The sequence below is a fragment of the Stigmatopora argus genome, chromosome 16, assembly GCF_051989625.1.
Source record: "Stigmatopora argus isolate UIUO_Sarg chromosome 16, RoL_Sarg_1.0, whole genome shotgun sequence".
Lineage (NCBI taxonomy): Eukaryota > Metazoa > Chordata > Actinopteri > Syngnathiformes > Syngnathidae > Stigmatopora > Stigmatopora argus.
In genome coordinates, this window is record NC_135402.1 from 7102747 (window position 1) to 7125829 (window position 23083).

The 23083-nt window shown below is 40.4% G+C and overlaps 1 long non-coding RNA gene across 1 annotated transcript in view; it reads right to left on the bottom strand.

Annotated features, from left to right (window-relative positions):
* Nucleotides 1–23083, bottom strand: part of LOC144091351 (uncharacterized) — a 47190-nt gene that overhangs the window by 16755 nt on the left and 7352 nt on the right. The window contains exon 2 of the long non-coding RNA XR_013305664.1: nt 3356–3521. This is a non-coding gene — a long non-coding RNA (uncharacterized LOC144091351). The remainder of the gene's footprint in view (nt 1–3355; nt 3522–23083) is intronic.

Below are 23083 nucleotides of genomic sequence, written 5' to 3' on the forward strand. Positions count from 1 at the left end.
CAGGCTTTATCACTTTAATAAGACCATGGTGTGTTTGCGTTGGAACGTGTTTTCTTTAAGCACGCCTCGTTGGGAATTTGGCGGTATCCTTTTTCCCTATGACGCTGCACGCGCACGCTCGCACATTTAATTGCACCGGATTGGCAGCCCACGGACACGGCTGCCATTATGTGTCGTTTGCATGTTTGGGGAATGGTCGCAAGTGGATAAAAGTGCATTGTGGGGCTTGGGCTACAAGATAGAGAAACACATTTTTTTTTACACGTATTTTACAGAATCCTCACAGTTGGACTGAACTAACTTTCTCCACTGATGTTTAGATGAGGATTTAGTTACGGATGTTATGTGCTACTGAGCATCCATCAAAATACAGATATAAATATTTCCATCCATCTATGGCTGCTTGGTGTTGATAAGGGCTATCTTTTGTGGCTTTCCCAACCAATTAAAATGTTCACAATATAATGTTTTTCTGTCGTGCTGTACTATGCTAACAGCAAACAAATGGTAAAGATCAAAGCTTTGCCGTGTTTGCTCGTCGCTGTTTAAACATCCTTTCGGCTACACTTTGCTATCATAAACCACCAAGTTCATGAATAATAAAGCCGGGTTCAAGGGGATTGCGTCATTCATTCATTCATTTTCTGTACTGCTGATCCACAAGGGACCCGGGGGGTGCTAGAGACAATCATTTATGCTCACACTCATACCTAGGAGGTATTTAGAGTGTTCAACCAGCCTATCAGTCAAATTTTTGGGATGTGGGAGGAAACCGGAGTACCCACAGAAAACCCAAACAAGCCTGGGGAGAACATGTACTACAACAAATGGTTTCAGAAGCCAAAAACTAGTATTGTTCAGAACACAAATGCAATAATATAAACTGGATTGAACGTCTATTGCCGTAAAAGGCAGGGAATGAGTCTAGTTGACTATAAGTTCCTAATGCAAAATAATAATAATTTAAAAAAATATAGTTTTAAAACTAACAGAAAAGAGTAATTTAATGAAGTTCAAAACGATAACTTTGGCCAAGGCTGCAGTGCATTAGCTTCAAAAGAACACAGCTAATAAGGATTCATAGTTTTGTTAAATTGCCTCCAGGGGGACGTAATTATTGTCAAATGTGTCACAGCCGCATATTCCAGAGGAACGTTTTAGATGGAGCAGATTGCTCTTGAAATTATTGCAGCGTAGGAATTTCAGCACCGACGTAAATCAGCGTCGCAACCTTATTGGACAACAAGCCCGTCCAAATCAATCCTCCTTGAGTCAACATTTGCCTCGGCCGCTGTCTGACTGACATCCATCAAACCCTACGCTCTTATCTCGTCATCGCAGCTTTGTGCTGGGTGGAAACATGGTCACGTGACTTAAGCATACGCTCAGACTAATGTGGATAGGCCCGGTTAAACCGGCTGCACGGCAACCGCGGGGACACCCATTGACAATAATTTGCTTCCATACAGACTTGAAACTATTCATTAGTGATACCGTGAGAAAAATGTTCACTTGCAGTTGTTTGTTTACTTTTATTTCTTCACTCGCATTGGTTGCTACGTAAGACGTTAGATTCATGCTAAAATTTTACAGACTTTAAAAAACTTTACAGACTTACATAAAATGAATCGCAAGCACGAGGGAGGCACACATCACAAGCGTACTCTTTGAATTTGTTATACGTACACAATATTGGACATTACGCTTATGGAGAACATTATATGTACGTGGTATTTAATTTCATTACGCCTATGGAATAGTGGCATGAAGTCTATCCCTTCATAAAGGGGAATGAGTATAGCCTAAATGAAGCCTGAGGGTCACCAGAGTTTAAGGCCGCGCTCAGTGCCACCCCTTCAAGCCCCCCAAACCACAACACCCTCATGAAAAACCACTGGCTGCTTCCTTCCTCTGGCTAAAACACCCTTGTGCCTCCAATGTGTCGGAGAACTTTACCAGCGCTAACTATAGATAGAATATGCGAGGCGGCAGACTATTACGGACCCTTCCTCTGAAATTACACCCTTCCCTTCCCTAAAGAAAATACTGTTTTCATTTTACACATTAACTCTGAAAGATGACTTTCTTTCAATAGGAATAACAATCGTAGAAGTCCATTTTATATATAGTTAAGAGAATGAGAAACGGTGTCTTTGCGATGTCGCCCCCATCATTGAGCCCAGTTAATTATGAATCACAGTTATTACATGTTATGTATATTTTCTTCCATTACTCAGTTTGTAAAAAGGCCAATATAATTCCAAGCATTGTACCATTTTTTAAACGTGGATTTGATATGTTTCAGTTTTTTTTAATGATGTTATTTGGCCAACCACAGCTACAGTATTTTTTTTCACGATACCGTGGTGCCTCTACTTACGAAATGCACAGGTTGCGAAACACTAATACGCAAATGACCGTTCCAATATGCAAAAACATGTTCCAAGTTACTAAATCGCCCAAAATCTAAATACATTTTCTGCAAAATTTTATTTTGAAATTGTCCTGTGTCCTGCTTTACACTCCCCTGAGCCCAAATTGGAGCCTCACAACATCAACTCTTTTTTGACCGGCATTTGTTGTCACTGAGTTCTTTATTCTAAATTCGAAATTTAAAAATAATGAAATGAATGAGGGGGTCATGTTATCCATCAAGGGAAAACAGACGATAAGAAAGTGGTGAACGGTTGATTGATATTGCAAGGCAAGACATGCCAGCCGTAATTCACCTACGAGCATCGCTAGACTACCGAAGTATAATAATAATAATAATCATCGGACATAGGCTTTGTCATCATCTTTAACTCGACAAAAGCCTAATTGTCATCATACCCAGAAACTGCGTATGACGAAATAGAGGGCAGCATTAAAAGTGACGACTCCTTGGCGACAAGATGGAGAAACTGTTACTCATTTGGAGTTCTATTAAATGCCAAGTTGTTTTGAATTCATAAATTGAAGTTGTTAAAATGTTTTTATGGGGATGTGTTTGTGTGCAAACATTAGCTTCAAATAAAAAATGTGTTTGCATGCTTGTTATTCATTTTAACCCATTAAAATAAAGTACTTATTATTTTCTCTCATTTTTGTTCCATACAAATTTGGGACACTTTGATCATTATAATTCAGAAAAACTCCATTGAAGTCAAGCATTCCAGACTTATTATTCAAAGAGGGAAAAGAAAGAAATTACAGACTTCTTGTCATGGAACTCAGAATGAAAATGCACTTTGAACGCTCATCCCAGTTTTTCAAGTGTTGCTTTTTGCCCACACGTGCTTTCCATTTGTGAGGAAGGTCAAAGGTCATCATACGTCTTAATCAGCCCATAATAAGTGTCAGCGTGAACTCTCACCTTTGTCGTCCGAGGTTTCGGGGCTCGGGTGGCCGGCGGCTGGAATCTGTGCGATCGCATCAGATAGACGTTCATCAGCGCAGAGATGTTCTCGCGATAACCCGACGTGAGGCCTCCCCTTGCTCGTGGCTCATAATGCAACGCATGAATCTTCACAGATCACAGCCTAGAAAAATAAATATAAAAACAAGGACAAAACCTATTAACTAAACCAAGTGGTGACAATCATGATAACGCCAAGTAACAATATGGGGGGGAAAGTGTTTTTAGGTCTGACAGCTGTGTTTAGCTTGTTTGTAGGATCCAAAACTGATCGATTTTTTTTCTCTGTGGTTGGTTGGTTCTCAAGTTGGTTACCTACTATGTTATTTTATTATACAAAAGCCTACATAGAAACCTAAGTGTTAAATAAACCTTTTGCAGTCTAATTCCACACTGCCGTCTACTGCCAAAATTGTGACCTACAGAAGGATGCCCTCTAATTCTCAACTATTGATCAGAAATGAAACAATCAGCCCTGATATTTAAAAAAATCTGTCTCCAAGGATTGATAGATATTGACCGATGCTACCTGTCTACCAAGATTCAAGATGATCGGTTCACGATTGACGGAGCTGTAGGATTGTGAGGTTAATGTCCACAAGAAGAAGAAAAACAGCATCACCATTGTTTTTTGATTCCGCACACAAAAGTCAGGATACAACAGTACTTATACCACACCTAACAAAACATGTGTTCCTCATCAACATCAATGCATCATACAATATGATAAAAAATGTGACAAACTTAACTCTTTCAGTGCCATTGACAATGATAGATGCCCAATCATGTGGCTTGTCCATCTTCTGGTCCAATTAATTTGAACTGGGAGGGTGGCAGTGAATGAACAAATGTTCAGCCCTCCCAATTCAAATGAATTGGACATCTACTGTCGTCAGTGGCACTGAAAAAGTAGACTACTTAGACACCAACAACGTAATTCATAAGAGTTTCTCACTTTCTCGCTAGCAGTGAATTAACAAATTATTCGCTGCAAAACCTCCCAGTTCAAATCGTTTGGACATCTACGAGTAACAAACTCATTTAAATTAAACACACAGAGACAAAAAACCCTCCACAGGATCGACTTTAAGTCCACGGTGCCCCGGGGAGAAACGATAAACTCCTTGCGAGCTGTAAAGAAAACAGATAACACGATGCAAACGTGACACCCTCAGGAGGGAAAAGTCCGTCAGAACTGCCGTCCCCGCCTCCGACATGTGTGTGTTCAGTAAATGCGATTAAGGGTCAATGGCCGAGAAACATTTGGACACATGTCTTGCGTTTGGAGCGCGATATCGCCGACATCGGATCTCGAGTCCAGATGGCGGCTTTGGTACCGTTTCTCGGGAAGCCTTCCGCGGCTAACGGTGACGTGACCTCGCGGCGCCGCATGCACGCGTTCCGCGGAGGCCTCGTCCGACGTCAGCACGCAGCTCTGGAACCGCTAACACGATGTCTTTGTTTTGGTAAATAGGCCTCTGGAAAGTGCCGCGCACGCGATCCGCAGCCAAAATGAATACGCAGCTAACGACAGGCTTTGGCCCGCCGCCCGCTGCTATTGATCCAATGTGTATTCTTCCAGGCCGCTTTATTGCCCTAATGCGAAACATCTATCGCTGAGGATTCCTGCTGTCCAAGTCAGCTGAAAATACAGGATTTCCCCCTCCAAAGTTCTGCATATTTGTGATGCAAAGTAGAAAATGACATTGTTTAACTGGGCTAGAGGTCGCAGGTGCGAGGAGAACATCGGGGAAATCTCCGTACATGCGTTCTGATTTGGAGCATGTTAAGTGTGGGATGTACCCATTTTTAATGCTGGCGCAACTACCCCCAGCTGTGTGTTTTTGGCCGTGAAACTTTTTTTTCCGGAGAAATCGCCCAAACATAAACAATATAAAGCGACGCCTGGTGGACCAAAACAGTCATTTGTGTCTGATTTTAATCAAATTTTAACCGTCTTGATGTTTTTTTTTTTACCAATGTAATAAAAAAAAGATTTTGTCCCAGCAACTTACATTAACTCTCTTGAACTTGGGACCTCTTATTATTTTAAGACCTTTTCCTGTTCATTCCATACCCACCTGTTGTTGGCCTGTTTCTTGAAAAATTTGGGGGGAGTCATAGAGCGCCCGGAAACATTCAGAACTGTCATCTGGACTTTTGGCACAGTCCAAATATATCCCCCAAATATGTACTTTTGAACTGAGTACATTTTTGTAGGAAGGGGTGGTTATGTTCTTTCTCATAATTTCCAAAGTCCTCCCAAAACATTTTTGAACAAGGGAGCACCTGGAAATGTTCAGAACCTGCATCCGGACTCCTGGCATAGCCCAAGGGGGGCACCCTGAATTGGTGGCCAGCCAATCGGAGGGCACAAGGAGACAAACAACCATTCACGCTCACACTCGTAGAGAGGGGCAATTTAGAGTGTCCAATCAGCCTACCATGCAATTCTTTTGAATGTGGGAGGAAACCGGAGTACCCGGAGAAAACCCACACAGTCCCAGAGAGAACATGCAAAGTCCACACAGGTGGACTGACCTGGATTCGAACCCAGGTCTCCCACTGTGAGGCTGATGCGCTAACCACTCGTGCCTGCATCCACATCCAAAATTTCACAAATTGTTTTGGTGCTGTTTTTTCCTGCTCTGTTCCAAAGCCAGTGGTCTTTTTAGTCAGGGTTGACATTGTGTTTCTGTTTTTGTAAATAAACACCTGATTGGGTCTATTATCACACTGTAAACCCTGACAAAAAGAAGTTGAACAGCTGGATGTTTATTAAAGTTGAAAGTCAAATTACAAGACACTTTAACACATTAGATGTCCATCTTAAAACTTTATCGGAAAGCAAAATACTAGCTCTAACATTTGTGAGTAGTGGACATGAAATCCCACACAAAAGCATTTCTATAGGACCCCAAAAAACTCCAACTGTAACGACCACCATCAACGCGACCAAGCAGTCCCCACAACTCACATATCACATCACTTGCACGCATGTACGTAAACACCGGCATGCGCGAAGGAGTCATTGAGTCATTAAAATCCAGCTGCCTCCCATCCAAACTCATCCGCCACTGCCAAACGATGATGATGACGGCGGTTGTGTTGATGATGAAGTTGCACTGGATGCCGTTGGTCCCACAATGACATCACAGGCTGATGTCATTGGGTCGGGCGTGGCGCTCTGACAAGCAGCTGAGAAGGGGAACGCTTCATTGTTTGAGTGCATGCGTGTATGCTAGGGCCGGGCACAAGAATGCAGAGAGTCCTCGGAGGTTTTATGCACTCAGTCAGATGTTTGGACGGACCCTCCGTTACATTTGCATCATGGGAGGAAAAGACGGAGAAATTGGAGGGGGAGGATTTGGACATGAAGTTGGACAACATTAGAGTAAATGTTGCTAAGAACAAAGCTAGCGACTAGGATTGGACATAAAAATCTATCAAAATTTCGGTGCCCTGTGTAATTTAATGAACTCATTGGCTGTCATTAATGCCGAAACATGAATAGTTGCTCTAAAAAAAGCTGGTTTTACATTTGCCCAATGAGCAACATTAATAATTACAAAAAATGTTTATGTTTATATGGCCTTTTTTTCCAACTTGGAGCGAGATTCAAATGATGATGAGATGCACTGTTTTCATGGACACTAATAATAAATAAATGATACCTTTCGATGGAACACATTATTGTTACATGATCAGATTGACCAAATACACCTGAAATAACAGTAGAAGAAACTATTGCGACTCCCACGTCAACAAAACATTACTGCGTCCATTTGTATTTCACATTTTCGTTCTTTCACAGTTTTCCCCATTTTTCTATCGTTAAGTCTTTGAACAATTTTAAGCTTTTCAACATGTTCGTCTTTGTTATTGACAAGTTGAGTCTTCCGCTCGCTCTCCTTCTACTACCTTCCAGGAATAACAAACTTGTATCTGTTAATGACGTCACAGACAAAGACAGTTGGTGCAATTTTTTTTGAATGTTTTCATGTGCGCAGAACCAATTTGAATCGAGTTAAAAGTTCAAATCTTGATCGGACAGGGTATGATCGTCTCAGAATATTCCAAATTGGTTGTGTACATGAAGCAGTTTTATTCCAAACAATGTAGGTCAATGGTGTAAAATTTGGCAACATAATGACGAAACACAATAGATTCCACGAATGTGTTTTTCCACCAACCCGATAAAGGTAGATAGGGCTTAAGCAGGTGCTTCTTCTGTCTAGTAGACTTTGTTCAGCATTCTTGTAGCAATAAATTGCAGCACAAAACTCCCACGCAGTCCATTGGTGATAAGAACAAAGAAAAAAGAATATTCGCAGTTGTAACTATGTGTGTTGTTGTCATAACAGAATTACACCATAAGGTGATCAACTGGACTTGTGACGAAGAAGACTGGAGTGTAGGGAAAAGGGCATTTTGTGGTGAATCGGAAATGTATGAACCTGTTTTGTGATGAGTCACAAGTAGGTGAAAGCACAAAATAGGTCATCATTTGCACCATCAGACATGTCAAAGAGTGACAATGTATGTCGCATTTCAGGTCAAGTTCAAATACATATCTATATGTTTGTGCATGAATATAGGAATAGAGGAGGTAAGAGGATAGGCAAATGGGTAAGCAACCCTACCATGAAATCTCTTGAAACAAGAAGTTTCCCAATGAAGCTTTTCATATTTCATATGTAGAAGCATTCGTAAGTAGAGGTACTACTGCATTTCCAACAAAGTCAAACCATTCAAACTTCAAAAGGGATCAACATTTTTTTTAGCAAAGTTCCCACTACATCAAAAAGTCTACCTGTCATACTGGAAAATTCAAAAACAAAGCAGTCTGTGTTCTGTCAGTATCAACACAAATATTAACAGTCCAAATATTTGATTTAGCAATACATCAGAACTATGCACGTGAACCAGTAGTGGAAATCCAACCCTTCAAATTTGAGCATTGAAACAAAGGAACGGACTTGCTATAGTAGAACAGCTAGCCAATTCTCGACTGACTTTCGTTACATAACTTGGGTTTTCTCTTCCCTGCCACGATGACGCAATCACAAACATAGCCCCGCAAACCTCAGAGGTTAGCTTTATAGACGTGTAATTGACTTTTATAAGCCCTCGCCTTGGAGTCCCAGCGTCAAAGAAAGAAAAATAACTGCCAGTATTGGCGCGTATGGCTAGAACAACGTTGGGCGGCACCAGGGTAAAGAGCTCATACGAGAGCGAGAGTGTGTCTGTGCAGATTAGAAATTGCTTGTGTGTTTTCCTGGAACTTCGTTTACGCCATCAAAAATGAAAGAAAGCGATATGTAAAGACTAAACAGACTTGTTTGCTGTTACAATGCTGATTGTGTATTTGCATGGTGATGGTTATTCCCATTGTTTGGAAGGCTCTCCATCACCTGAAATGAAGACTGTGTGAATGTTGAACATGGTCTATGAACCGCTGTTGCTCGGGTTGTAAATTACAGGATGTTCCAGAAGTTGTACGTACATTTCAAGTATTCATATATGCTGAATTATGAATAGTAGTAGAATGAAACTGTTATCGATTTAAAGCTAAAACATAGTTTTTTGTAAACGACATTTTCTGTTATTGTTACAACTTTAATCTTGTTACATACGTCATATGACATTACTCTCATAATATTACGAGATTTAAGTCATCTTAACACGACATAATTCTCATAGGACGATAAGTTTTTATATTTTTGTGAGGCCCTAATACTCCGTCGTACCTCAGGCACTCCCCCAGGGAATGAACACAATGAGCAAGGATACTATGAGATCAACTGCTGCCCAGTAACTTCCACATTTAGACCAAGTCATCCTTTGTTATGAGCTGTTTCTCAAGATTCCACCAAACAGCAGATTCAGGTTTTCAGAGTGTAAAGTACACTGTTAATGGAGCAACTGCAAGGGGAGCTCAGAGAAATGTCTGTGAAGACAGAACTATGCACTTTGAAAGTCAAGCATTAACAGAAATTAGCGACAACCAAAACACAAATTTGAGACTAAAAGGGGGGCAGGATTCTGGCCTCTGCCCACCTTATACTGACAATGACAGACTTTTAGGCAAGCTGGCAGTGTTGATCCAGCGCCAGACGCTAATGAATTCACATCTCTTGCCAGCACGTCAAATCTTTTGGCAATCCCCACCACATCCTGCTGTGGATGGATAGATGGTGTGCCGTCTGGCAGTCGAGTACCTTGAAGAGTCACGGAATTTACCAAGGGCACATGTACAGTACTTGCGGAAGATGTTGAAGTATGAATGGGGGGAAGGGAAGGGAGTATTCGGATATTCATATGTCCCTGCGTGTGTTTGTATAAGCACGAAGGCACGCTCTCCCGGGCCAGTTTCCTGTTGCAGTAATTGTTTCTTTACGGCCAGAGTGAGCTGCCCTTTGGCCTCGGGCAGACAAACAAGAGTTGCTAGCATAACTTCACCTGCTAGATGGCGGAGATACAATAGATAGAGCAGAGCACTTTGTGGTTTCTTAAAGAGAAGCCAAGAAACCTTGGCTATGGTAAACATTGTATGCTTGAGGAATTTCTGTTTCTTCAAGACAAATACTCCCTCTAAGAGTTAAGATTAACTCACCGCCTGCCATTAACAACGAAATAAATCCAATTCATATAAACCAGAAGGACTGAATGCTCATGTTTCAAAGCCATTGACATTTCCCGACATTCAATCCATTTACTACACCTTGAATCGGTTGGCAGCCAATTCCAGGTCATGATGCAACAAACAACAATTCACACATTCATGTCTGTGGACAATTTGGAGTGATCGATCAAACAACTATACTAGATGTCTTTGGAAAAAAATACCATATACATAACTCATTGTTTGTCATTGACGGCGCTAGAGATCTGATCCATTTGAAGTGTGAGTGATGGCAGCGAATTAATGTCTACTAGTGGTAAACTCAATCAAATGGTATTCGGCCGCCAGCCCTCCTGTTAAAACGAATTGGAAGGTCCTCTAGATGCCAGCATTCTTGTTGCTCTCTTCCCTTCTGATTTCCTTCCTGCAAATTCTGATCCGAAATAGGGCCTGTCTAAACAGCCGCCGTCCCCCACGAGACGGAGACAGGTCCATACATCTGTCCTTGGTGCTTCCTCACCAACCAGCTTACATAACATCATGTCGAAGGGACAAGTCACCCCCCTCCCCCAAAGGTCGGCCGCCCCAGTAAGAGACGTGAGCGGGCTGTGGGCTCAATCTTCAGCCAGCTCCTCCCTTCCTGACTGCATCCTGTGATACAGTGTGAAAGTAGGTTAACGATTTGATCCCAGACTCCAATTCAGAGTATCCAGCGCCTGAACAAAAACTAGTTCATGTAAATCGGTTTTCTTTTTGTCCAGGTTTAGGGGGGGGGGGAAGTCTGATCTTGGCAGGCCTAGGTTAGAAATACAATTTACAGTCTTAACCCCTAGATGTCTGAATTTAAATTATTTATTCATACATTAAAAGGCCTCGGGTTAATATGTACATCAATAGAGTAGTAAATTAAAATAGACAGAAAATTAAATAATATAACACCAAATTGAAGGATCCTAAATTAACAAAAATCTTAAAAAATAAAATAAAATCAGGGAAAAAATATAGACATTTAATTAAAAATAAAATTATATTTAAAAAATTAACAGATTAAAAAAAATTCGATTGGACGTCTAGCACCGTGAATGAAGCCAGTCTTCCTCATTTATACAAATTAGAGGTCTATTGTTGTTAAGGGCAGGCAATGAGTTCATTTAAAAAAAACATTTCAACATCTAATATTTCTTTTTTTCCCCATTTTTTTTTCGAGTTTTAGAATTTTCACATTTTTAGCTGTATGTTTTTTTTCTCAATTACAGTTTTCCATTTTGAATAGTTTTGTATTAATATGTGTATTTGTTAAATGTAAATTAAGGCATCAAAGCGTTAATCCACAAAGGCTACCTCTATCCGCGGACACTTTTCCGTCTGTAGGAATGGGAGTGAGCAATTACCCAAAACATAAACTATCTTTGTGCTTATCGCTCATCAGTGAACCCACAACAGGAAATGGTTGTATAATGAGCACGCTGGCCCTGGTATGCCACGTAGCGAGTTAATTAGATGCCGCCAACCAAGATGATTATGCTCCTGTGTGTATTTTAGAAGCGGGCCTTTACACAAAAGTTTGCTTTAAGGAGCCCACCCCAGGTGTATTTTTCCTCTCTTTCGTCATTGGCGCTTTCACGAGCTTAACTGATCACCCGCGCTAAGGTCACAAGGGGTTTGACTGACAGACTGGCCGTGTTTTTGCAATGTCCATGAAACGAGTGTCGCAAGAAAACAGTGATAGAGATCTAAGTGGTCTATGGAAGGTGACAAAGATTTGTTTTCTTTTCCAAACATTGAAAAAAAAAAACTCTAGCGAACACAGCATTTGAAGTTCAAGTAACTTTTTGTGTTTGCATCCAAAGCTGGGAATGAAAATAATAATAAAACACTTGTCCAGCCAATCGTAGTTTATGAATTCAGTAGTATAATCGTCAAGTGAAAGTGCAGATTAAAAAATAACTGCTGGAAAAAAAAGTACTATGGAGAAATGTCTTATTGTATAGTATGACCCTACCTTTGAACAGAACTGAGAGATTGCTTGCGTGCTGCTGTTTTGGTTAGCAAATGTGTGGACTCAGCGGTTAACACTTTAACTATATTTATTTCTCTGACATTTCTGGGGGTATTTTTCCAGCCAGGAAACACCTCATTCCTCATAAACTAGACATGTGCCTAAGTAGTCAAATTCAAAATGCTTCTGACCTTTATGGCATTTGACACTATTACTTTTCACTAATATTGTCGACCCTGTAAATTGGAGTAAAATAAACTAATCCCTTATCATGTCAGTGAAATTTCGTTTTTGATCTCTGTGACCTTTGACATAATCACCCAAAATGTTTTAGGTTTCTCTGTTTCGCATTACAAACATCCTGCAAGGTTGTTAATCGTCCCTGTATTCATTCTTGAATGATCTTGAACGCAAACATTTGAACACTTCAAGCCCATCTACTTTCTATCCAATGACCGAATGCCACAATATTCCTCATTCCCTTTCCAAGGCGTGCTTCTCGTTGGGCCAAAGTGCCAATCTTGCTCAAAAGTAAACGCAATCCAAAAGTCAGAGCGAGGCGTAGTTTAGAGCTGCCTGGCGGCGGGATGACAATAAACACGGGCTGCACGGGCAATGGAATACTACTCGGGCTTGCTTACGCACACATCACAATGACTCATACAAGGAGGGGAAAGTGCACCCCCTTTACTAACACACATCCACAGCCACGGGCACACACCCTCCTGCCCTTCTGCGTCTCTGCGGGTGACGCATTAAAATGAAACGGGCCAAAGACACTCTAAGTGTATTTAGCAACGCAGCAGATCATCGGAGATTGCAATACTGGTTTAGTCGTGGGATTTCCCAATCGAAGAAATAGAAAACTGTCATTGCGTGAGTAGTATGGTAAGTTGGCATGAATTGGGCCATGGACCACATACGTGGCAAAGGCAGTCCGGTGTTCTGGTGATTTGGGCTCGATTTCAAAATCCATTCGAGGGTCTAACAAGCACAGACGACTAAAATTGAAATAACCAATCACAGAAGCACGGATGCTGTTTGAACTTTTTGGCTCCCAATACCGATTTCAACACCTGCCGGTGTCGTATTGGCCGATGCGATACTACAGCAATACCGTAAATTAGCAGGCACTTGTTCATAACAGCAAACTCTTCAATTCCAACATCGTCAAACAACCCCAAAGACATTCATTGTGCTACAAATAAAAGGCTACCTCGAATAAAGGTCTCCTTTGACAGCGGATCCGGTGCTTTAAATAGTCGCCTTGGATTTTTTTTCTTTGCCTTAAACGCATTGACAGCGGCACTCGTGGGGTCCAACACAAACAACAAGTTGTTTTTCCCCTCGCGGCACACAGCGTCATTGTTTTTAAGCTAAGACGCTACGAGAACATATCCCCGCGTCGTCATTTTTTCCCCCCCAAAGACGTCCGACGAGGACGTGAGCTCGCATTCGGCCGAGTGCAACGAGGTCACGCCGTCGCCGCGTACGTCATTTGGAAGTCAGGTGCATATGTATTTTTTTAATAGAAACACACAAAAAAACATTGGATGTGTTCCGTTGTAATTATGATCATTAATGTGTCACTCGAATTGAAACCTTAATTGATGCTAATACAGTTGAAAAAATATTTTAGGAGGAAAACTTACTATGAAAGCATTGCAGTCAAAATGCGAAAGTAGGATAGATTGCCAATTCATTTCAAAATCACAGAAAAACATTTTACTGTCAGACCACTTTACATTTTCTACTGCTCCGATAAAAAGCGAAATTTGACGGGATGTCTATAATATGGAAATATTTTACATTTGGATATGCTTTTTCTTTCTCCGTTAGCGATCCGCAAATTCTCTAAATTGGGGGACTTGGTTTTGAACTGAACAACCCCAATTCAAACCCAAAACCTCCACATTTAGAGGCAAATATGCTATGATGCACTGTGTTGACACATCTGTGTTTTCTCTTTATACATTAAACATCTGTTATACTTTTGAATTCAACAAAGGATGCAATAACCACATTAAAGGGGTGGCGGTGAGCATTAAACTGTACATACACTATGACTGTCTATCAATCCGATTTATTAAGAAAACAGGCAAAATACAAGTGAAATGTTTTATGTGCCTGTTGATTAATGATGCCGCACATTTGTTGCATCAGTTTCTGTGGTTTGAATAACGATTAATAACGTCTCCCATTGCAGTGTGAATAATGAAAAAAATAATTTTACATCTTCCAAGGGTTGTCATGACCTACCCGCAAAAAATAAATAAAAATAATAAATTTTATATATATATATATACATATATATATATATATATATATATATATATATATATATATATATATATATATATATATATATATATATATATATATATATATATATATATATATTCTTCATTTTTTAAATTTATTTTTTATTTTTTTCAGTAGAGAACTTTGGTAGCGGTTGTCATCTATCTGTTTTGTTAAATGGACATTTATGAGTAAAGACATTTTTATAGTAATGTACTGCTGCATTACATTCCTATCGATTAGAGCTTGGATGTTTTCAATTCTTTGACGATTAATGTCATGGCGGGCTTAGTGATAATGATTCCCATGTGAACCTTAATTTATATCTATATATTCAATAGTCAGTAGCACGAGTCAAATATTTTTTGGCATGAGTGAGTGAGTTTGAAATAGAAAGATGGATGATTTGTTTTTAGTTTAGCAAAGCACCAACAATGCAAAACATGGCAGTGATAGCAAAAGTTAAAAAGCTCTTTGACTGCAATTTTCCAAATAAGCTATGACAACGCTGGCGAGTTCTCCGGGCACTTAATTTGTGGTCTGAAGCCACAGCACTGCATCCGAAGCTGTTTGCAAGTGTGTTGCTGGCTAGCTTTGGAGATCCAATATGCAAACATAGTAGAGATGTCATGTCATATTTCCCGAAGCCGCTAGTAACCGTCCACATGGCAGTGAATCAGAATCAATGCTGCAACCCACTCTTTAACTTACAATCAGGGTCCTTGCGTCACTGCTAAAAGCTACTCTTCTTTTAAAAAAAAAACTTCTTACTACCTGACATGCATGATTTACACTAAAATGTCTGCAAACAGTGTTGATCAAGTTTCCAAAATCAGTCAGATTTTTTCTCTTAAGCAAACCCAGTCATTTCCTGGTGAATATTTAATATTTACATGGTGTTTATAGGACTTGCCAATAGTACTTCATTTGTGTGAAACTGATATTTTTTTTAATCTGCATAATGTAGCTTGAATACAAAATTCAGAACCTCATACATTACATTTAATCTTCATTTTAAAAAAATGTAACCCCAGATTGCCTGAATTTATGTTAAACAAATATTGAATATTATATGAGTATTGACGGAATACATAAAAAACTGTTTAAAAATATATAGATACTAAATATAAAAGAGAAAACTATAGCAAAAATTTGAAAAAAAAAAAAAAATGCCACCTGATAGTGTAGTGCTTCACTCGCTTGACCGGTACGGGCAGAGTAGAAAATTGAATCAAAGTAAAATCATTTACAGATTTTTTTTAAGTCATAACAGTTCTCAAAAATAAAAAGGGAACTTTGTTAGTAAATTCCCCCATTTTTTTATTTTTTATTTTGCAAAACTATATTTTTCCTCTTTAACTTAGGATTTTCCAAGTTGTAGTACTATTTTTCAATAATTGTTTTCATGATTATTATTTTCATTTGCGTACTTATTCACTCCCCAAATGTTTTTTGGTGTACATTTATTAACTATGATTTCAGTCATCAAGGGATTCAAATGTTTTTGGCTGAGGACCAGCCCTCTGGCCTTAAATCAGCTGGGATACATTCCAGCGCAAACGCCATGGAAATTGGACGACGATACGGAGTATACTTTGGGCAGGGCTATACATTGAGTGACAGCTTGCTGCCAACACCCCCTCATCAAATATGACATGTTTAAAAACTGTAAAATATGTGAAAAACATGTGATGTCAACTCGATTCCTACAGAAAGTCAATATGCGTCTTTGTTAAACGGGAACGTGAGGTGTTTGTTTTTGAACATTTCAATTATTGGCTGTCATTGACGCCAATAGATGCCCAATCCATTTGAACTGGGACTGTTGGCAGGAATGAACATTTAATTTTCAAGTGCCACAAAGCTACAACGAGGTTCATCAACAAATGAATTGGACATTTATCATCGTCAAATACAACCCATGACAATTATATTATGTTCGTCCTTAATGCATGTTAATCTGCTATTATAAGTATTATTAAAAACTTGCATTTCATCACCTTTTCAATAGTCACTAAACAAAAGGTGCTGGGCTAACATAGCAACACGTCCAATGGAAAAAAAAAATCCCCCGGTCTACATTATCCGTGGAAAACTACATTTAGCTTTCCAAAATGTGTGCAATAAAGCAGATGCATACTATAAGAATCAGTACACTTGACATTTAAACATTCTTTCTCACCAATTTCACATGCTTTTTACGACAAATGGAAAGGTATCAAATGATTACAACCGGGCCGCAAAGGTCTACTTTACGACATTGTATTCCATGTTTAAGTATTTCTTTGAGCCAAAACGCTGCGACACCGCCAGTGAGTTCATGAGCTGGTGGCCCATCTGGTTTGAGTCACCCCCAAAAGTCCCTTCCTACTCCTCCGCATGATGTCAATAAAACGTCAAAGTGGAGAGGCGATCACTTAAATTGGGCCTGTCAAGGCATCGTATTTTTTTTTGCTCGATATTCCAGTGAGGACTGTAAATTTGAGACAATTTGAAACTTGATTAAGGTTACCGCAAAATGCCATGACCTATTACCCCAAAAAGGGAGGATTACTGAAGGTAAGGTTAAAAAAAAAACACGGGAAAGAAAATCCATTTTTCCGGATGGACTTATTTTTGCCTTTTGCTACATTTTCCTACTTTCAAAACCAGTATCACAACTGACGACACAAAGAATTTGTGGGTAAAATATCAGATACTATAACATAAACACTTAAAATGGAATTTTAAAATATAGCAAGAAAAGGGAAGTAAACCAAAACCCTGTATTTTGTCTTGTTTTAAGAACACAAAATACAATGCAGCAATATTGTTGAAAGTGGATTGTACACTAATAACAAAGAAATAGTCAATGTCACGGTCATTTGCTGCCACCCTCCCAGTTCAAATGGCTTGGACGTCGACTACTGATAAACTAGCCACTTTTGTTCCCCTTAACCCCATTTTTTTGTCAAACCTGGAACAAAATGGGATACATGGAAAAGGTCACACATTCCCAAGCGCTCCCAACGGGAAAAGAGCCCAAAAGTCCAGCGAGCCTGCCGTGGAAAGCGTAGGGCCTCGTACGCACGCCGCAATCTGACAACAATTACCGCACGGATGTCAGCGTATCATAATGCCACTTGGAGATGGGCCGCAGATGATTCAAAGCTGGAAAAGCCATCCGGAATTCCAAAGTCTCCGATTAATCAAGTGAAAACGTGACAGCCGAGTGGCGTCGGGGGGAACGTGGACACCTGATTAGCCTGTTTCTGGATCTGGGAATACTTGCCATCTCTCAAAGGAGTACAACTTGAATCCTCGTATGTTTCCATAGGAACCTCACTAATGTCGTAAAGCTGCGGTTTTGCTTTACTGGCATGCTTTAATAACTTATTTTTTTCAAATGAGATTGTCCATATGCAGGTCTGGAAGAATTTTATTTCATTTTTTTTCCAAACGCAGGAAGGGCGCAATAATGGCAATATGTAGAGGACGATAACTGCTTTGCTGGCTATATATGTTAGAAGAAGGTTCTTGTTTTTGTCTTTTTGTGTTCAGATCACTTTGTAATTTCTAATCACTTTGTTCTGTTTCGTGTCAATGTGTTGTGGCTTGGCCCAACATGATGTTACTAATGGATGTCCAATCCAGTTAAACCTGGAGAGTAGGCAGCTCATGAACCCTAGAACTTCTAATTCACATGTAACGCCATTGATGGCGGCCTGCGTTTTATTGACTAAAATAGTTGCAAATTAATCATTTTGGGTCAAAACAGATACTGATCTGTGAAACTATTTTCATTTCAGAAATCTATTATTAGAACTATATGTTTATCTACCATGGACAGCAAAAAGATCATCAGATGCCAGATACCGCATGATTGGCCGGGTACACGGTCGATTGGTCGCCGGTCTTTTGGTCGCCCGGAAGGTAAGTGATAATTACCATTTAAATCGTTGCTCAAATTCCCTAAATACAAACTGCAAATTACTACTTAGTCATACTTAATGCCCTAGTAATTATTAGGCTAAAGAAAAGCTACAAATTTCCCGGACTTTTATTGTTTTTTGTTGGAGAACTTAAGACCCTAACGGACGTAGCTTCTTAAAGGGACAACGCATGTACATACAAACTCTTATACACTCACACGTCGGCTCAGTGAAACTGCTCATGGCCATTGTTGGCTGGTCTTTTGTCACGGTCGGGGCGACTAAAAGACCGGCGACCAAAAGACTGTGACCAAAAGACGGCGACCAAAAGACGGCGACCAAAAGACGGCGACCAAAAGACCGGCGACCAAAAGACCGGCGACCAAAAGACCGGCGACCAAAAGACGGCGACCAAAAGACGGCGCCCAAAAGACCGACGACCAAAAGACGGCGACCAAAAAAAACGGCGACCAATCGACCGCACACGGATTGGCCGCCCATCACCCTCTTGGAAAGTACTTCTTTTAACAGAAGTCTTTCTAGCTGGTGGCCATCTTGTATTGGGCGACCAGCGGTTGGAAACTAGAGCTTGAAAAGTACATATTGCACAGCACTGGGACGTTATTACTTACCGATGACGTTTTAGTTCAATATCGGTAACCCAAGCACTAGCACTAAGTGAGATAAGTTATTCTTGGAATACGCAAAAAAGAACACACAAGTGTGGGAACAACATTGACACAAGCCCTGTGCCAAGAATCAAACCTGGGACCTCTGGGCCGTCGAGCACACATGCTAACCATTATTCCGTTGCGCTATCTCAACGATGTATCGTATAGGTTACCTGAAACATTACCTGTAAAGATGACGAACATTTTCTTTACAGTTTGAACTTGGACCGAATAAATTCCCTTGATGTGACTTTCTACGGGAACAATTGTTTTCACAATTAGAACAACTTGGATGTCCGCCAGCGTCAGCGGATCGGATTGGAGAAAGAACATTTTTCATCGTTGTTATCATTACTATTGCACCACATTTCAACTTGAGTGTCTACAGATTTGGAGAACTTTCCCTAGCGGATTGCGCTTTGTTTCATCATTACGGACGGCCCCAACAAGATGTTAATCAGACCCAAATGTGAGTCGTCAAACCTGGCACACCTCGACACGCGTGTCCTCAGCAAGGCCCGAAGCGTGACTCGCGGTCTGCCGTAGACAGCGATAGACGTCGAAGCCATTCAAATTTGGATTCCTGCAGCGAATAAATGAACGAGTTTATCACTGGTAGACGTCCACTTCATATGAAACCCATCAAAAATTGCTACTTTGGGGTGGTGCGATAAGGTCACTTGCTCTCTGTCAGGAAGATCTCCAACTTCGGGAACAGTATGATAGAGTGCATTGGAACCATCAAAATATGCTCCATAAATAAGCAAGATTTATTTGCTTTGTCACGTTAGTGCAGTGAGATGGTCACGTCCGTAATGGATGCAAAGCAAATGGTCCTATACTTGTATAGAGCTTTTCCAACTTCGAAGCACTTTGACAACATATCCTCAATAACCTCCTGATGGCGCAGTATCTGGAGCAACGCAGAGTTCGGGATTGTGCTTAAGTATACTTGGGCAAGGTCACCAGGGCGAGGAATCAAACCCACAAGCTCTGACAAATTCTTACCCTAAGCGACACAAACCCATATAGGAAGCTATAGAAAAAACAGCGACAGCCCAATTTGACAAAGTAGCAAAAACCAAACAACCCTCAATCACATGATTCGTTAGCCTTGAATGCCAATCTACTGCTTTGTGAATTGGACCACCTCATTGATCCAATGTGTAGATGACTCATTCAAAGAACAAGTCACAAAACAAGTAATTTTTACGAAAAGCAAACCCTAACATGGTCTGGTTTCAAATCTTACTCCTTTGCACTCTTTGATTTTAAATACTGACAAACCATTTTTAACTAAACATACAAAAAGTATCACATGTGGCCCCTAGATTCATAGTCGAAGGATGAAAATGGCTGAAAGTCACATAACATTGGATTCTGATGCCGTCCAAGTCGAATCAACAAGGTGAGCTCATGGGAAGTCCCTGACTCTCCCGCGTCTGAGAGCCGGCGTTCTCCCTGCTGGAGTCGCGGGGGCTTTGCTTTTTAGAGGCTTCTAATCCTGGCCACATCCCCTCCCACCCGACACGTCTCCACACACCCCCGCTGTCTGCTCATGTACCCTCATTTCCCCCGATGATGCATCAAAAAACATGCCCGGTGAGAGAGTCCAAGTCTGCAAAAACTTTCTCCTCCTGCGTCATGTGACCAGGAAGTGTGGCTCCCTTTTCGTTTCCTCTCCTGGCAAAGAGGAAACATTGTAGCGGGTCGAAGGGGAAGGGGGGGCGGCACTGGCCCTCGTGACGTCAGCGGTTAAAAATAACCGGCATATTTAAGGCGGGCGAGGAATCCCGGCACAGACAGAGGCCGGACAGCCGGCGACCTGGCGGGAGCTCCCGCACAGTCATGCTAACAACGGAAGCTTAGTCAATTCTCGACACCGCAATGTTGTCCCCCATAGCCCCCCGTACATATGGCTGGCACAGCAGAAACAATGGGGACAATACGTAACTCACGCCATGTTGTAATTGCATATTTCCTGAAATGTTTGTTTTAATCACCCTTGCACACACCAAGATGAGATTAAAAAAAAGCATTTTATAGCCATCAGATAGGCCAAAGCATCTCAAACACGCAGACAAAAGATAGCATTTCTACAACGGGCAATGAAATTTTAACAGGGATATTATGTTTTCATTTTTTAATGAGTATTGAATGATTCCGAATTGATGGAATTTTTGTAGCAAAAAAAATTACTCAATATGTCTTCCCTTTTAATCCTAAATGACTGCATACTCACTCGAAAGTACAATAATCGCTATCATACCTTGCTGAGACACTGCTTAAAAATCTTTGTGAAATAGGAGTGGGAAAAGGACAAAACAAATGTATTGAGTGCACACTTAATGCCATTCAAACCATCATTAGTTTGGCTAATGTGGTAATCACTTTTGCTAGATTACACAAGTTTGATAGTCTACATTTTCTATATTCCCTCCTTCAAACAAAGTTAACAACTGAATTGTTGCTAATTTCAATGTTCCTCAAACACTAAATAGTGGCTGGGATTAACGATCAGAAATTTCTCCATGATTTACAGTATAAAAATATGACTGAGCAGAATAAAAATCCATATCTAAGTGCAAAAAAACCCAGTATTTCGGTCTCCATTTTCCCCTACCTTTAAATTCCGGCCATTATTGTGAGATTGACACAATATTAAGTGTGTATACATGTAAAAATTACATTTTACCGAAAGCATTAGGAGATGCTTTGTTGACATATTTTCAGAGCATGACAATAACAATATAAAAACAAAAAACAATGCTAGGAATATTCTATTAATGAATAATATGTTGATCTAACAGACGTGCAATCCTTTTGAACTGGGAGAGATGGCGTGATGAAACAAATATTGTTCCGTCAATGACCAAATTGTTAATCTAAGAAAAAGAAAATCATACGTTACGTACACAATAAGGGCAAAAAATATTTCTTCTCTTTTGTTAGATTTACTACATAGCCTAGCAAAAGGGGCCCGTGCAAGGTAGTGACTCGGCTTTCACGAATTAGTGCAAGAATGACAACTATTTCTAATAATTACAGAGCGGCATCCGGACCGCAGTGGCCCGCCGCTCGCTTGAATATCTTGGGTCCTAATCTGCCGCTACTCAAATTCGCTGGGCGACCATTCGCACTGTTTACAGTTCACCTGCGAAAGCATTAGGGGGAAGCATTAGTATAACCACTAACACCTGAGCTAACTTCATACGATAAGTGAGCGCGTGTGTCATATCACAGCCAATGAATGGAAAATGTTATTCTTCGGAACGGCCTGTTATTCATGCCTCTAAAATAGCAATAATATAACGAGAAAACGCCATTTTTGGAGAAATTGCGTGGGGATGCTTTGCTCTCCCGCAAGTCACTTGCTATTAGTTTTGGGCCACTCTTGGGTCACTTGCTCATGAAGTCGTTGGCGGCTATTGACAGCGCTACATTTTTTCATTCGCCCCTTTCCAGGTAGAAGGAATTGGACATCTACCTCTGTCAATGGCAATGAAAGATGAGCGTTCCCATCGTGTTATGAAATATGAAGATATGAGAGTATGTTCAGGTCGACCTGTGTCGATTTTGGCTAATTTCTTGGGCATTTTGGGGGATTCAAGGGTCACGTTTTGTTTATTTGGGGCCTTTTTCCATTGATATTAATGGGCCGATTTCGATGGAACTGTACGTACTTTTTGCAACAACAAAAAACTATATAGAACTTTGTGGGCCTTGATTTCCTGAATGTTTGGATGTGGTACAGGAATCCGATTTTAAAAAAATGTAGGGCGGGTCTTTAAATCTGAAAGATTTTTGCCATTGGAAACGAATGGGAATTCCCAAGAATTAAAGACCCCCGCTAAATGTTTTTTTTCCTCCCTTGAAGTGATCATTCTACTTTAAAAAAATCCTTGGTAATTTGCCGAAAGGACAATAAATATAAGTGATAAATAATTATACAGTAATGAGCTCAATCTCTCATCGCCGCATTGCTGTGCGGTATTCTCGTTAATTGTGTTGGATTTATGGTGGATATTAGACTGACTGTGCTTTAAAATGATTCATCCTGGGTGGGCGCCGCAATCCCATGAGTTAGAGCGAGCCCAAGCAACCCCTGTTGCACTGTAATCTTCTATCGTACGGAGAAGTATCTAAAAGTTACCCAAGCAAAATCTATAACCTAAATTT